The sequence below is a fragment of the Schistocerca gregaria genome, chromosome 5 (assembly GCF_023897955.1).
Source record: "Schistocerca gregaria isolate iqSchGreg1 chromosome 5, iqSchGreg1.2, whole genome shotgun sequence".
In the NCBI taxonomy this organism is placed as follows: domain Eukaryota; kingdom Metazoa; phylum Arthropoda; class Insecta; order Orthoptera; family Acrididae; genus Schistocerca; species Schistocerca gregaria.
This window is the reverse complement of record NC_064924.1, coordinates 648,305,867-648,320,424: the sequence shown is the minus strand read 5'-3', so window position 1 is coordinate 648,320,424 and position 14,558 is coordinate 648,305,867.

Here is a 14,558-nt window from a genome sequence, read left to right as displayed (position 1 = left end):
GTTAGGAGGGGTTACAATGTGGTGAATACAATGAAATAAAAACAGGTTTGATTTTATGATTCCCTAGAATGCGTGTCCAAACAACACATCTGAATTGCGGTCCGTTATCTGAAATGACTTTACTAACATGTCCAACTTAACGTAAGAAATTTTTAACAAAGGCGTTGGATACAGACCGTCCAGTCGCTTTAGGTAACGGTGTGAAAGAAACAAATTTTGAAGTAAGTTCAACAGCGATCAGAACGTACGAAAATCCATTAGATGTTCTGACAAGCGGTCCCAAGAGATCAACAGCAGCAAACTCTTTTAATTTAGAAGGAATGATAGGAAACAGCGGAGCACGATCGGAGATAGTAGATGGTCTTACCTTTTGACTAAGTTTGCAAATAGACAAGACTCTTCGAATTCTCTTTCCCATATTGTTAAAATAACAAGTCGTTCGAATAATATGATAATATTTTCGTGGGCCAAAATGTGCATAGCTGAAATGAATGTACCAAATGAGCTTCTTAACAAAATCGTCAGCAATGCAAAATACTAATAGCTTGTCATCAACAGAGCAGCGTCTGAGCAGTACATTGTTTCTAACCAGATAATAATGCCTAATCTGCGTGTGTGACTTTTTATGCCATTTGCTTTTGATGTCTTTCCAAATCGGATCTTTATCTTGTTCATGAGCAATGTCCTTTAAAGATGTGGTGATGAAGTTTTCAAAGGTGTCTTTCTGAATGTAAGAATACTGAAATTTTTCTCGAGATTGCCTTCTGTGCTACTTTTCTTAAGCCCAGCCGGTGCGCGTGGCAGTGCGTCTGCAACAATGTTCTCCTTCCGGAAATGTAGACTATTGTGAAGTGGAATTCTTGCAGATCGGAGCCCGACTTTTTAACCTGTCGTTATTTAATTGTGAAGACATAAGAAATAGTAATGCTCGATGATCACTGTATACTTTTACGTGCTTACCAGAAAGAAAGAAACGCAATTTGTTAAATGCCTAAACGATAGCTAAAGCTTCTAATACAGTAACGGAATAATTTATTTCAGATTTTGTTAGCACTCGGCTAGCAAAAGCAATGGTTTTCTGAACGGTAGTGTCATATTCTATGGCTTCTTGAAGTAAATGGGTACCAAAACCGACTTTAGAAGAAACCGTGTTTAGGCAAAAGTCTTGTGAGAGATCTGGATGAGATAGTGTTGGCGCGTTAAGTAGCGATTCTTTCAAAGAATTGAATTCCAACAGTGCTTGTTCGTCCCAGTTCCCAATAGTATTTTTTCCAGTGAGAGAACGAAGTTTTGGTGTAACTAGTACCTGTGGTCTAGGATGGCGCCGGCACGGTAGCTCAGCGTGTTCGGTCAGAGGGTTACGTGCCGTCTGTAATTAAAAAAGAACTGAGTTAATCGATCAACAGCGAACTGAAACGGGTGTCTTTCGACGTCCGCCTAGAGCAGATACAACGAACTAAAACGAACAAAATGAGATAAAAAAAGGGGTAGCGTTTTAATTCCTAATCAAAACGTCTTCGGTCCCGGGTTAAATCCCCGCCATTGCCTAGATTTTGATAAATAATCAGCATTGACGGCCGAAGACTTCCGGCATATGAAGTCAGCCTCATTCTGCCAACGGCCTTTGTCAAAGAGGGCGGAGGAGCGAATAGAGTTTCAGGGCGCTCTCTTGTCCTAGAGGTGGGAAATTGCCCCTAAAGACGGATGAATCAGCAATGATCAACGACATGAGGATGCAGAAGGCAATGGAAACCACTGCATTAAAGACACGTAACGTGTATCCGAGGACATGTGGCCTGTAGTTGAAGAAGTGTCATGATGATCTCTCCATTGGCAAAAGATTCAGGAATAGTCCCCCATTCGGATCTCCGGGAGGGGACTGCCAAGAGGAGGTTACCATGAGAAAAAGATTGAATATTCAGCGAAAGGATAATGGTCTACGAATCGGGGCGTGGAATAACAGAAGCTTGAACGTGTTAGGGTAACTAGAAAATCTGAAAAGGGAAAGGCAAAGGCTCAATCCAGAATAGTAGGGGTCACTGAAGTGATGTGGAAGGAAGACAAGGATTTCTGGGCAGATGAGTATCGGGTAATATCAACAGCAGCAGAAAATGGTATAACAGGTGTAGGATTCGTTATGAATAGGAAGGTAGGGCAGAGAGTGTGTTATTGTGAACAGTTCAGCGACCGGGTTGTTCTAATCAGAATCGACGGCAGACCAACACCGACAACGATAGTTCAGGTATACATGCAGACGTCGCAAGCTAAAGATGAACAGATAGAGAAAGTGTATGAGGATATTGAAAGGGTAATGCAGTATGTAAAGGGGGACAAAAATCTAATAGTCATGGGCGACTGGAATGCGGTAGTAGGGGAAGGAGTAGAAGAAAAGGTTACAGGAGAGTATGGGCTTTGGACAAGGAATGAAAGAGGAGAAAGACTAATTGAGTTCTGTAACAAGTTTCAGCTAGTAATAGCGAATACCCTGTCCAAGAATCACAAGAGGAGGAGGTATACTTGGAAAAGACCGGGAGATACGGGAAGATTTCAGTTACATTACATCATGGTCAGACAGAGATTCCGAAATCAGATATTCGATTGTAAGGCGTACCCAGGAGCAGATATAGACTCAGATCACAATATAGTAGTGATGAAGAGTAGGCTGAAGTTCAAGACATTAGTCAGGAAGAATCAATACGCAAAGAAGTGGGATACGGAAGTTCTAAGGAATGACGTGATACGTTTGAAGTTCTCTAACGCTATAGATACAGCAATAAGGAATAGCGCAGTAGGCAGCACAGTTGAAGAGGAATGGACATCTCTAAAAAGGGCCGTCACAGAAGTTGGGAAGGAAAACATAGGTACAAAGAAGGTAGCTGCGAAGAAACCATGCGTAACAGAAGAAATACTTCAGTTGATTGATGAAAGGAGGAAGTACAAACATGTTCCGCGAAAATCAGGAATACAGAAATACAAGTCGCTGAGGAAAGAAATAAATAGGAAGTGCAGGGAAGCTAAGACGAAATGGCTGCAGGAAAAATGTGAAGACATCGAAAAAGATATGATTGTCGGAGGGACAGACTCAGCATACAGGAAAGTCAAATCAACCCTCGGTGACATTAAAAGCAACGGTGGTAACATTAAGAGTGCAACGGTAATTCCACTGTTAAATGCAGAGTAGAGAGCAGATAGGTGGAAAGAGTAGATTGGAAGCCTTTATGAGGTGAAGATTTGTCAGATGTGATAGAAGAAGAAACAGGAGTCGATTTAGAAGAGATAGGGGATCCAGTATTAGAATCTGTATTTAAAAGAGCTTTGGAGGACTTACGGTGAAATAAGGTAGAAGGGATAGATAACATTCCATCAGAATTTCTAAAATCATTAGGGGAAGTGGCAACAAAACGACTATTCACGTTGGTGTGTAGAATATATGAGTCTGGCGACATACCATCTGACTTTGGGAAAAGCATTAGCCACACAATTCCGAAGAGGGCCAGAGCTGACAAGTGCGAGAATTATCGCACAATCAGCTTAACAGCTCATGCATCGAAGCTGCTTACAAGAATAAAATACAGAAGAATGGAAACGAAAATTGAGAATGCGCTAGGTGACGATCAGTTTGGCTTTAGGAAAAGTAAAGACACGAGAGAGGCAATTCTGACGTTACGGCTAATAATGGAAGGAAGGCTGAAGGAAAATCAAGACACGTTAAAAGGGATTGTCAATCTGGAAAAAGCGTTCCACGATATAAAATGGTGCAAGCTGTTCGACATTCTGAAAAAAGTAGGGGTAAGCTATAGGGAGAGACGGGTCATATACAATATGTACAACAACCAAGAGGGAATAATAAGAGTGGACGATCAAGAACGAAGTGCTCGTATTAAGAAGGGTGTAAGACAAGGCTGTAGCCTTTCGCCTCTACTCTTCAATCTGTACATCGAGGAAGCAATGATGGAAATGAAAGAAAGGTTCATGAGTGGAATTTAAATACAAGGTGAAAGGATATCAATGATACGATTCACTGATGACATTGCTATCCTGAGTGAAAGTGAAGGAGAATTAAATGATCTGCTGAACGGAACGAACAGTCTAATGAGTACACAGTATGGTTTGAGAGTAAATCGGAGAAAGAGGAAGGTAATGAGAAGTAGTAGAAAGGAGAACAGCGAGAAACCTAACATCAGGATTGATGGTCACGACGTCAATGAAGTTAAGGAATTCTGCTACCTAGGCAGTAAAACAACCAATGACGGACGCAGCAAGGAGGACATCAAAAGCAGACTCGCTATGGCAAAAAAGGCATTTCTGGCCAAGAGAAGTCTACTAATATCAAATATCGGCCTTAATTTGAGGAAGAAATTTCTGAGGATGTACGTCTGGAGTACAGTATTGTATGGTAGCGAAAGATGGACTGTGGGAAAACCGGAACAGAAGAGAATCGAAGCATTTGATATGTGGTGCTATAGACGAATGTAGAAAATTAGGTGGACTGATAAGGTAAGGAATGAGGAGGTTCTACGCAGAATCGAAGAGGAAAGGAATATGTGGAAAACACTGATAAGGAGAAGGGACATGATGATAGGACATCTGCAAAGACATGAAGGAATGACTTCCATGGTACTAGACGGAGCTGTAGAGGGCAAAAACAGTAGAGGAAGACAGAGATTGGAATACGTCAAGCAAATAATTGAGGACGTAGGTTGCAAGTGCTATTCTGAGATGAAGAGGTTAGCACAGGGGAGGAATTCGTGGCGGGCCGCATCAAACCAGTCAGTAAACTGATGACCCGAAAAAAATGTGCATATTCAGAAAACGACGGTAAAAATTAACGGGACCTAGAAAACTGCGGATTTGTCTGTTTGTGGATCGAACTGGAAAGACTCTGATTGCTTCTAACTTTTCAGGATCCGGCTGAATGCCTTCAGAAGAAATAATACGTCCCAAAAACCTCACCTTTGACCTACCGAATTCAGACTTTTCCAAGCTAACTGTAATTCCAGATTCTGCAAAAATACGTAACAAACTGTTCAGGATGCGATTATGTTGTTACCATGAGGCTTGTGCTATTAGAATATCATCCACATAGAAGGTGATGTGACGTTTTAAGAAAAAAGGTAATATGGAATTTAGCCCGGGAATGAACGCTGCCGAAGAAATGTTCAAACCAAAAGGAAGTTTCCGAAATTGATAACAAACGCCGAAACAAAGAAAAGCTGTGTATTTTCTACATTCTGGATGAAGTTCGATCTGATAAAAGCTGGATCTGCGATCTATCTAAGACAACACTTTTACACCATTAAAGTTTTGAAGAAGTTCTTCCATTGTCTGCGGCCTGTCTGTTTCAGGATTGATGATAGTACTGATTTGTCTCGAGTCTAACACAAGCCTGATTGGTCCATTATTCTTCTCAACAACATGTAATGGATTGTTGTATGAGCTTACTGCAGGCTCAATAATGCCCTCGTTAAGCATAGATTGTATTTCTGTTCTAACACGGTCCCTATAATGCGCCGGAATTAATTATGGTCTAACACAAAATTTAGTATGCTCACGAACACGAAATTGGTATTGAAATCCCTTGATTGTTCCTGTTTTGTGAGTAAAAACTGTGGAATGTGCTTGTAAAATCTCAAAAAGGTCTTGCCTTTCAGTGTCATTACAATTCTCAATTGTTCGAATTTTATTCTGAATTAACTCATTAGTGTCAAATATGTCGTCGATATCATCCCTGTCAGTACTTGCAGAGCGATTGTTAGTGGCTAGTTCCGTAGAAAATTCCGAACTGTTGTCTAATAGAAGGTAAAGCCGATTAATTTCCTCGTCATTGTTTGAGAGCCAATCTTCAAATTTCAAAGCTATTGACTTACCTTCTCTCTCTAAACACCGTGAAAGTTTAAGATTGCTTTGTATTCATTCAGAAAGTCTACTCCCAATATAATTTCCGTCGACAATAATGGAACAATGAGAAAGTTCATAGAGAAGCTGTGGCTTTGACAAAAGGATTCTAAGTTTGTTTGTTGGCGTACATCTACACTTTTTCCAACGATTGCACCTTGTAATTCAATCATACGTAACGGAAGTGTGGGGCAATCGTTCGATTTGTTGCATTTGCTAAAGGCTATTTCACTAATTACTGAAATGGGACTGCCTGAGTCTAGTACTGTAGTAAATTTTACGTCATTTATAGTAATGTGAATCACAGGATATGCAATGTTCTTATGTTTTACGTCGTGTTCCTGGAGTAAGATGTCCCTAATGTCTTCCATTTTTACGTAATTATTAGCTACGGCAGCTGCGTCGTCAGTTTCATAAGTACGTTTTGTGGCTGCCAGCGGTATGAGTCATTTCCTATTGTGTCTTATTCTGTCTTTCTTGGTGCCCGTCGATATTGGGATTTGGAGACCTAACTTCTGCAAATTCACCTTGTCGAGAGGGCCCTGCTCTGTTTGAATCCCGCCAGTTCTGCTGCAATTCAGGTCTGTCGTTACGATCATATCGTCGGTCGTCATGTCGGTAGATTCCATAGTTTCTTTCTTGTCGGTCACTTGGTGGAGAATTTCTCCCCGAATCGTAACTGCGCACTGGACCGTTGCATCTAAAGTTATTCTGTCTCCCTTGTTAATAATTATTTTGGTTCCCATATTGTCTGTTTCTCTAATTGTCTCTGTGATAGTCATTACCGCGGAGAGGTGATCTTTCCCTGTAATTATTACTACTCTGCCAACTGTTGTCATACTCGTGGTGTCTGTTTTGGTCGCGATATACGTTGTAAGAATAGCCTTGTCGTTTACTATTTCTGTCATCGCGGAATTGTGACAGATGTGACCTGTAATTGTTGTGCTCCTGTTTTTGCGTTCTGCGATTGTCAGTGTCAATTTCCAGTTCTTTTAACAGTCTCTGAAAAGCTTCATTGTCGTCTTTCCAACGTCCTGCTAAAATAATATGTCGTAAATGTTCAGAAAATTTTTTTAAGCAAATGGGTGAGTTCTGAGCGGCTGCATGGGTTTGAAAGATACTGATTCTTATGCAACATGTCTTCAAAACACACTCCTGGAAATTGAAATAAGAACACCGTGAATTCATTGTCCCAGGAAGGGGAAACTTTATTGACACATTCCTGGGGTCAGATACATCACACTGACAGAACCACAGGCACATAGACACAGGCAACAGAGCATGCACAATGTCGGCACTAGTACAGTGTATATCCACCTTTCGCAGCAACGCAGGCTGCTATTCTCCCATGGAGACGATCGTAGAGATGCTGGATGTAGACCTGTGGAACGGCTCGCCATGCCATTTGCACCTGGCGCCTCAGCTGGACCAGCGTTCATGCTGGACGTGCAGACCGCGTGAGACGACGCTTCATCCAGTCCCAAACATGCTCAATGGGGGACAGATCCGGAGATCTTGCTGGCCAGGGTAGTTGACTTACACCTTCTAGAGCACGTTGGGTGGCACGGGATACATGCGGACGTGCATCGTCCTGTTGGAACAGCAAGTTCCCTTGCCGGTCTAGGAATGGTAGAACGATGGGTTCGATGACGGTTTGGATGTACCGTGCACTATTCAGTGTCCCCTCGACGATCACCAGAGGTGTACGGCCAGTGTAGGAGATCGCTCCCCACACAATGATGCCGGGTGTTGGCCCTGTGTGCCTTGGTCGTATGCAGTCCTGATTGTGGCGCTCACCTGCAAGGCGCCAAACACGCATACGACCATCATTGGCACCAAGGCAGAAGCGACTCTCATCGCTGAAGACGACACGTCTCCATTCGTCCCTCCATTCACGCCTGTCGCGACACCACTGGAGGCGGGCTGCACGATGTTGGGGCGTGAGCGGAAGACGGCCTAACGGTATGCGGGACCGAAGCCCAGCTTCATGGAGACTGTTGCGAATGGTCCTCGCCGATACCCCAGGAGCAACAGTGTCCCTAATTTGCTGGGAAGTGGCGGTGCGGTCCCCTACGGCACTGCGTAGGATCCTACGGTCTTGGCGTACATCCGTGTTCGCTGCGGTCCGGTCCCAGGTCGACGGGCACGTGCACCTTCCGCCGACCACTGGCGACAACATCGATGTACTCTGGAGACCTCACGCCCCACGTGTTGAGCAATTCGGCGGTACGTCCACCCGGCCTCCCGCATGCCCACTATATGCCCTCGCTCAAAGTCTGTCAACTGCACATACGGTTCACGTCCACGCTGTCGCGGCATTCTACCAGTGTTAAAGACTGCGATGGAGCTCCGTATGCCACGGCAAACTGGCTGACACTGACGGCGGCGGTGCACAAATGCTGCGCAGCTAGCGCCATTCGACGGCCAACACCGCGGTTCCTGGTGTGTCCGCTGTGCCGTGCGTGTGATCATTGCTTGTACAGCCCTCTCGCAGTGTCCGGAGCAAGTATGGTGGGTCTGACACACCGGTGTCAATGTGTTCTCTTTTCCATTTCCAGGAGTGTATTTCATAAGACTGGAAAATTCAGATTGTTCGAAACGTTTCATCATTATGATGCTATGTTTTTCTCGGTCATGTGTAGCTTGAGACCAATACGCTGAGAGGAAGGCATGATATAATTCTCCTTCAGTGTGACAGTCTTGAATGACCGATCGCTTTGTTACAGCTGGTTCATTCTCCAAGTAGCCACACATTAATTCTAACATGTGCTCCAATCACCAGTTGGGAGGAAAACAATGAGACAATTTATGAAACCATGCTTGTGGATGAATGTCGTTGTCATAATTCTTAAATGTTTTGAATTTACGTATAGTAATGAACAGTTTATAGTCAAAATCATCGTGTCGGCGGGTCGCACATCGCTCATTGTTACTTCGTTTCGGCGGTTCTATCTCTAAATCTAATGCACCTTGCCAATTTCTTTCATATTATTTTGGTTGTTCCGTATTTCTATGTCCCTCTTCCCGTACTGGAGCGCGAGTTTCCTCTGAAATATGTAATTCTTGTATTACTTTGCCAACTGATCTTGTACTTCTCGGATTTCTCTTTTGTACTGTGTATTGATTTGGTTTTGCTTTTGTTTGAATTTTTTAATTTCTTCATACTCTTCAGTGTCAGTGAAGGCTACAGTTGTTGTGCCATTCAGATCATCATCTACCTTTGTAGATAAGTTAGTAAACTGATCTGAAAGTTCGGCTACTTTATCTGATAGTGAAATTATTTCCTCTGTGTGTTTCTCTGAACCAAGTTTCAGAGCGTCCATTTGTATTGAAATCGTATCTACCGTGTCCTTTAAGTTTTCCTGAGTTCTTGCAAGTTGCGTAACCGAATCGGTAGATGCAACTGAGTCAATTTTAGCTTACAAGGTGTCGTGAGTTTCATGAACCATAGTTTGCAGTTCTTTTATGGCTGCTTTTGTGATTCTGTAATGCATTTTCATGACGCGAAAAAATAGTTTGGAAATGGTCACAAATTTGTGTTTGTACCTCATTACAGACTTTTTGTCATTTCGATTCAATGTTATGTAACTCAGTAGTTAAATCTTCACGTGTTTGTTCAAGTGTGGTGTCTAACTTCCGAAGATTTTGTTCCATTGTGTCTAACTTTTGAAGCTTTTGCTGTGTTTGTCTCTGATTTTGTTCCATTGTGTCTAACTGTTGCTGTGTTTGTCTCTGGTGTTGTTCCATTGTGTATAACTTTTGAAGATTTGGTCCCATTTGTTTCTGATTTTGTTCAAGCGTTGTGTCTAACTTTTGTAGCCTTTGTCCAGTTAGTTGCATTAACTGTAATAACAGTGCGCTGGTGTCTGAAACATATTCCTCAGTGATATTCGGCAGTGCATTTGAATCGGCAATATTCGCATTTTGAAAAGCAGAAAATGTGTCTTGATTTATTTGAGAAAACGGTGAGGACGTAAAACCGGAATCTACAGTGTTTGCAAGATTGTGTCCTGTCATTTCGGAATCCTGAGGCGTGCTGTTGCCGACCGATCGATCGATAATGCTTCCCTGTTCACTAATTGTTTCACTGCCTACACCATTATTTGCAGCCCGCTCCATTTCCCTATGCACAATTACCAAGTTACTGCTTTGAACATTAGTTAATTCATCACATGGTGGCACTAACACACTGCTTTCGTCTTCACTGTCATTTCTCAGTTTACTTTGGAGCCTAGTATTACGTTTTTCATACGCCATTATTGTCAATATTTCACACGACAACACAGAAAAACACAATTCGAAGAGCAAAAAATAAGAGAACACATTAACATAGCACTGAAAATTATATCTCATTAATTGCAAGCGCATCTGCGAAATACTTGGAGCAAATCAACATGTGTGCCACGCCTGTTTTACTGTACAATAATGAAATACTGCAACTACAAAGGAGATTCTCTCTACAATCACGCGCTAGCAATAAACAAAATTTACACTAATTACACAAACTACAAGAAAAAAAATCATAAGATTCCAGTGAGGTATCCTCGGCTAAGGGTCGACATACGAAACGTCCCCTTACAAAAATTATACATGACTGTGCTTAAACTGACACACAATATTTTTTAGCGCAAGGCAGTCTGACTTTCAAAAATCGCTACTAAATAATGGCCCTGACTAACATTAACCTATACCTTTCACAAATCACTTACCTCACCAAAAATATTTGTTACTCAAACTAATGCAATACAGGGAGCACCACTACTGCCAGCTAAATAAAAGATTCAAACTACTGAAGGCACTAACTACTGATAGGGATAGTTAGCAAATGAAAGATTTTGATAGAGAACAAACAATGTATTTACCTCAATAGTGTTCAAAAGTCATAATGTATATAGCAGTTCATGACATACAGTCTCACAAATTTCAAAACTCCGCCATCTCTTTCCGCACATCAACCACTGCTGGCGGCTCACCTCCAACTGCGCAACTGTAGGCGCTGTTAACGTCCAACTGCCCAACATTACAATGGAAGACAACAATGCAAACTAGCCACAGACTGCGCACAGCACAGCCAGTGATTTTTCATACAGAGCGCTTCGTGGCGTTACCAATAAGAAAACCTAAACAGCCTACTTACGTTACATTATATCAACAAAAAGAAATTGCAGTTAATATCTTGTACCAAACACTAACAAAACAATATTAACCAATATATGGACAGGGCATGAATAAACAAGTTAAAGTGAAACGCATCTTGGAGATGAACCGAGCAGGTGGGTTAATGCCTTCGCAAAACCCCATTTAACTTAACTAAGGCTGGGCCAAAGGGCAAGTGTCTGCACGGTATGAAAAGCACTCTGCTGTGCTCTACCAAGAAAAAATATCATTCAACTCTTGTGAGACAATGATTGGCTGAAGCAATGCTGGGCGACATAGACGCAACGTGGTGGGGACATGGTCATTACACGAAATCATTTTGAGGAATAAAATTTTCTAGACATCTCTTGTCTCGCAGCAGGCCACACTACAAGAGAGGGTGTTGAGAGCTTTGCTTTCTGCAAAGATGATTATACGCTTCGTGTATCATGGTGACAGATAGCAAAGAGGTAGTTAATTATTCCTGCAAGGATTTTTTTTAGGCAAAGAAATCGCGCACATCGTTCCAGCACTTAGCGAGTTTGGAATAGCCATTATTTCGACTAGGGAAATATTAACGTTCTACAGAACACAGGAAAGTGGAGCCTGAGTGAATTCACTCAAGACCAGAGTTGGGAATTAGTGTTTAATATCCAGCACGGATACAATGCCGTTGGAGATACCGCTTGGTAAAGAATCATCGCGCATTTGGCCACAGTAAAGTCCATGTCTAGAATTGCCCACTCCAACTTGTGCACGCTTTGACTATTGAATATCAAAAGCTAGGATAGTAACCTACCATCACATTCAGTACATGAGAGATTTTTCATTGATACAAAAACTAAATGTATTCTCCACCAACTCAGTGCACTGACCAGCTACGACAACATATATGTAAATAATTCAATGAAGGTTTTTAATCTTATTTCCGGTGATAAAAAGAGTTATGCATAGAGCTAACTATTTTAATTATCATCAATTAAATACGTGCAACAGTTATATGTTGTGTTTTTGAGAGTCAAAGGTAATTGAACATGATTGTGGTGTATCACTTGATCCCTGAAAGCACAGTTGGTAGTACACTCACTATGCAGGTACAGACTGCGGACAATGATAAGATTTAGTTTACTTAGATTTTGTGCTGGTATAAATTTTCGTTCAAGGTCACATTTTTATAATTATTCAAGTGAAGGTCACATTTCTACGTGTTTCTTGAGTCGTTCGATATCTACGGTCTCTAGTATACCAATATTGTTGTTGCGGTATTCAGTTTAGAGACTGGTTTGATGATGCTCTCCATGCTACTTTATCCTGTGTAAGCTTCTTCATCTCCCAGTACCTACTGCAACCTATATCCTTCTGAATCTGTTTAGTGTATTGATCTCTTGATCTCCCTCCACGATTTTTACCCTCCACACTGCCCTCCAATACTAAATTGGTGATCCCTTCATGCCTCAGAAGATGTCCTACCTACCGATCCCTTCTTCTAGTCAAGTTGAGTTACAAATTTCTCTTCTCCCCGATCCTATTCAATACCTCATCATTACTTATGTGACCCACACATCTGATCTTCAGCAGCCTTCTGTAGTACCACATTTCGAAAGCTTCTATTCCCTTTCTGTCTAAATTATTTATCGTCCATGTTTCACTTCCAAACATGGCTGCACTCCATACAAATACTTTCAGAAATTACTTCTTGACACGTAAAACTATACTCGATGTTAAGAAATATCTCTTCTTCAGAAACGCTTTCCTTGCCATTTCCTGTCTACATTTTATATCTCCCCTACTCCTACCATCCTCAGTTATTTAGCCCCCCAAGTAACAAAAACTCATTTACTACTTTAAGCATCTCATTTAATAATCTGATACCATCAGCATCACCCGGATTAAGTCCACTATATTCCATTATCCTCGTTTAGCTTTTGTTGATACCAATATAAAACCTAATTACATTAAATAGACTACAGAAAGGTCTTGCTCATTTTTTCTATGGGATTAACAGAGTGCCCATAGCGAGCGAGAAAGCATGAACATTTTGTGCATGTTATCTAAAAGTGTTGCATGTTGCATAAATACGTGGGTAGTTGCACATGAATCACCATGTGTAAGCAAAACCTAGTAATCGGGTGAAATAAAATTGCGAGTTTGACTTTCGAGGGTGTTCTTCTGGATTCACAGCTACAGAATAATATGGGGTGAGATGTTAAAGTATAGAAATCCTGGTCTCAGTGACAAAAGTGATCGATTCTGAGGAGGTACATGACATCGCTGAATTAGACTATAACCAGAATTTTGTTTAAATACTAACAATGGTGCATGTTAAAAACAGCCTCTAACAATGGCGATGCAGTACACAAGGCATCCAGCCAGTTTTCCAACAACTTCACGCACTCTGAAGTCTTGTGTTACGTCCTACGTACAGGTTGATCAAAAAGTCAGTATAAATTGGAAAACTGAATAAATCACAGAATAATGTAGATAGAGATGTACAAATTGATACACACGCTTGGAATGACATGGGGTTTATTAGGACCAAGAAAATGCAAAAGTTCAAAAAATGTCCGACAGATGGCGCTTTATCTAATCAGAATAGCAATAATTAGCGTAACAAAGTAAGACAAAACAATGATGATGTTCTTTACAGGAAATGCTCATTATGTCCACAATCATTCAACTCAACAATAGCTGTAGTCGAGGAATAATGTTGTAAACAGCATGTCCGGATTTATCTTGAGGCATTGGCGTCGGATGTTGTCTTTCAGTATCCCTAGAGATGTCGGTCGATCAGGATGCACTTGCGACTTCTGGTAACCCCAATGCCAATAATCGTACGGACTGAGGTCTGGGGACCTTGGAGACCAAGCATGACGAAAGTGGTGGCTGAGCACACGATCATCAGCAAACGACGCGTGAAACACATCTTTCACGCGTCTAGCAATATGGGGTGTATTTTTTTTTTTTTTTTTTTTTTTGGTTGTAATAAAATCCCACGGCCTTCCAAGCATTTGTGTCAATTTTTACCTCTCTATCTACATTATTCCGTGGTTTATTAAGTTTTCAAATTTATACTGACTTTTTGATCACCCGGTATTTTTCAACCTCAGCATTGTTCTATCAAGGAGTGAGGACGCTTCGATCGGCTTCGTTGGTTAGCACGTAATCGGAGTTAAAGTAAATGCACATTCACCAGAAAGCTTTTAAACGGTTCGATGGTTCTCTTTTTCAATTACTCTGTACTTGCTTACTGGAACGTCTCCATGTATATCCTACACTCCTGGAAAAGGAAAAAAGAACACATTGACACCGGTGTGTCAGACCCACCATACTTGCTCCGGACACTGCGAGAGGGCTGTACAAGCAATTATCACATGCATGGCACAGCGGACACACCAGGAACCGCGGTGTTGGCCGTCGAATGGCGCTAGCTGCGCAGCATTTGTGCACCGCCGCCGTCAGTGTTAGCCAGTTTGCCGTGGCATACGGAGCTCCATCGCAGTCTTTAACACTGGTAGCATGCCGCGACA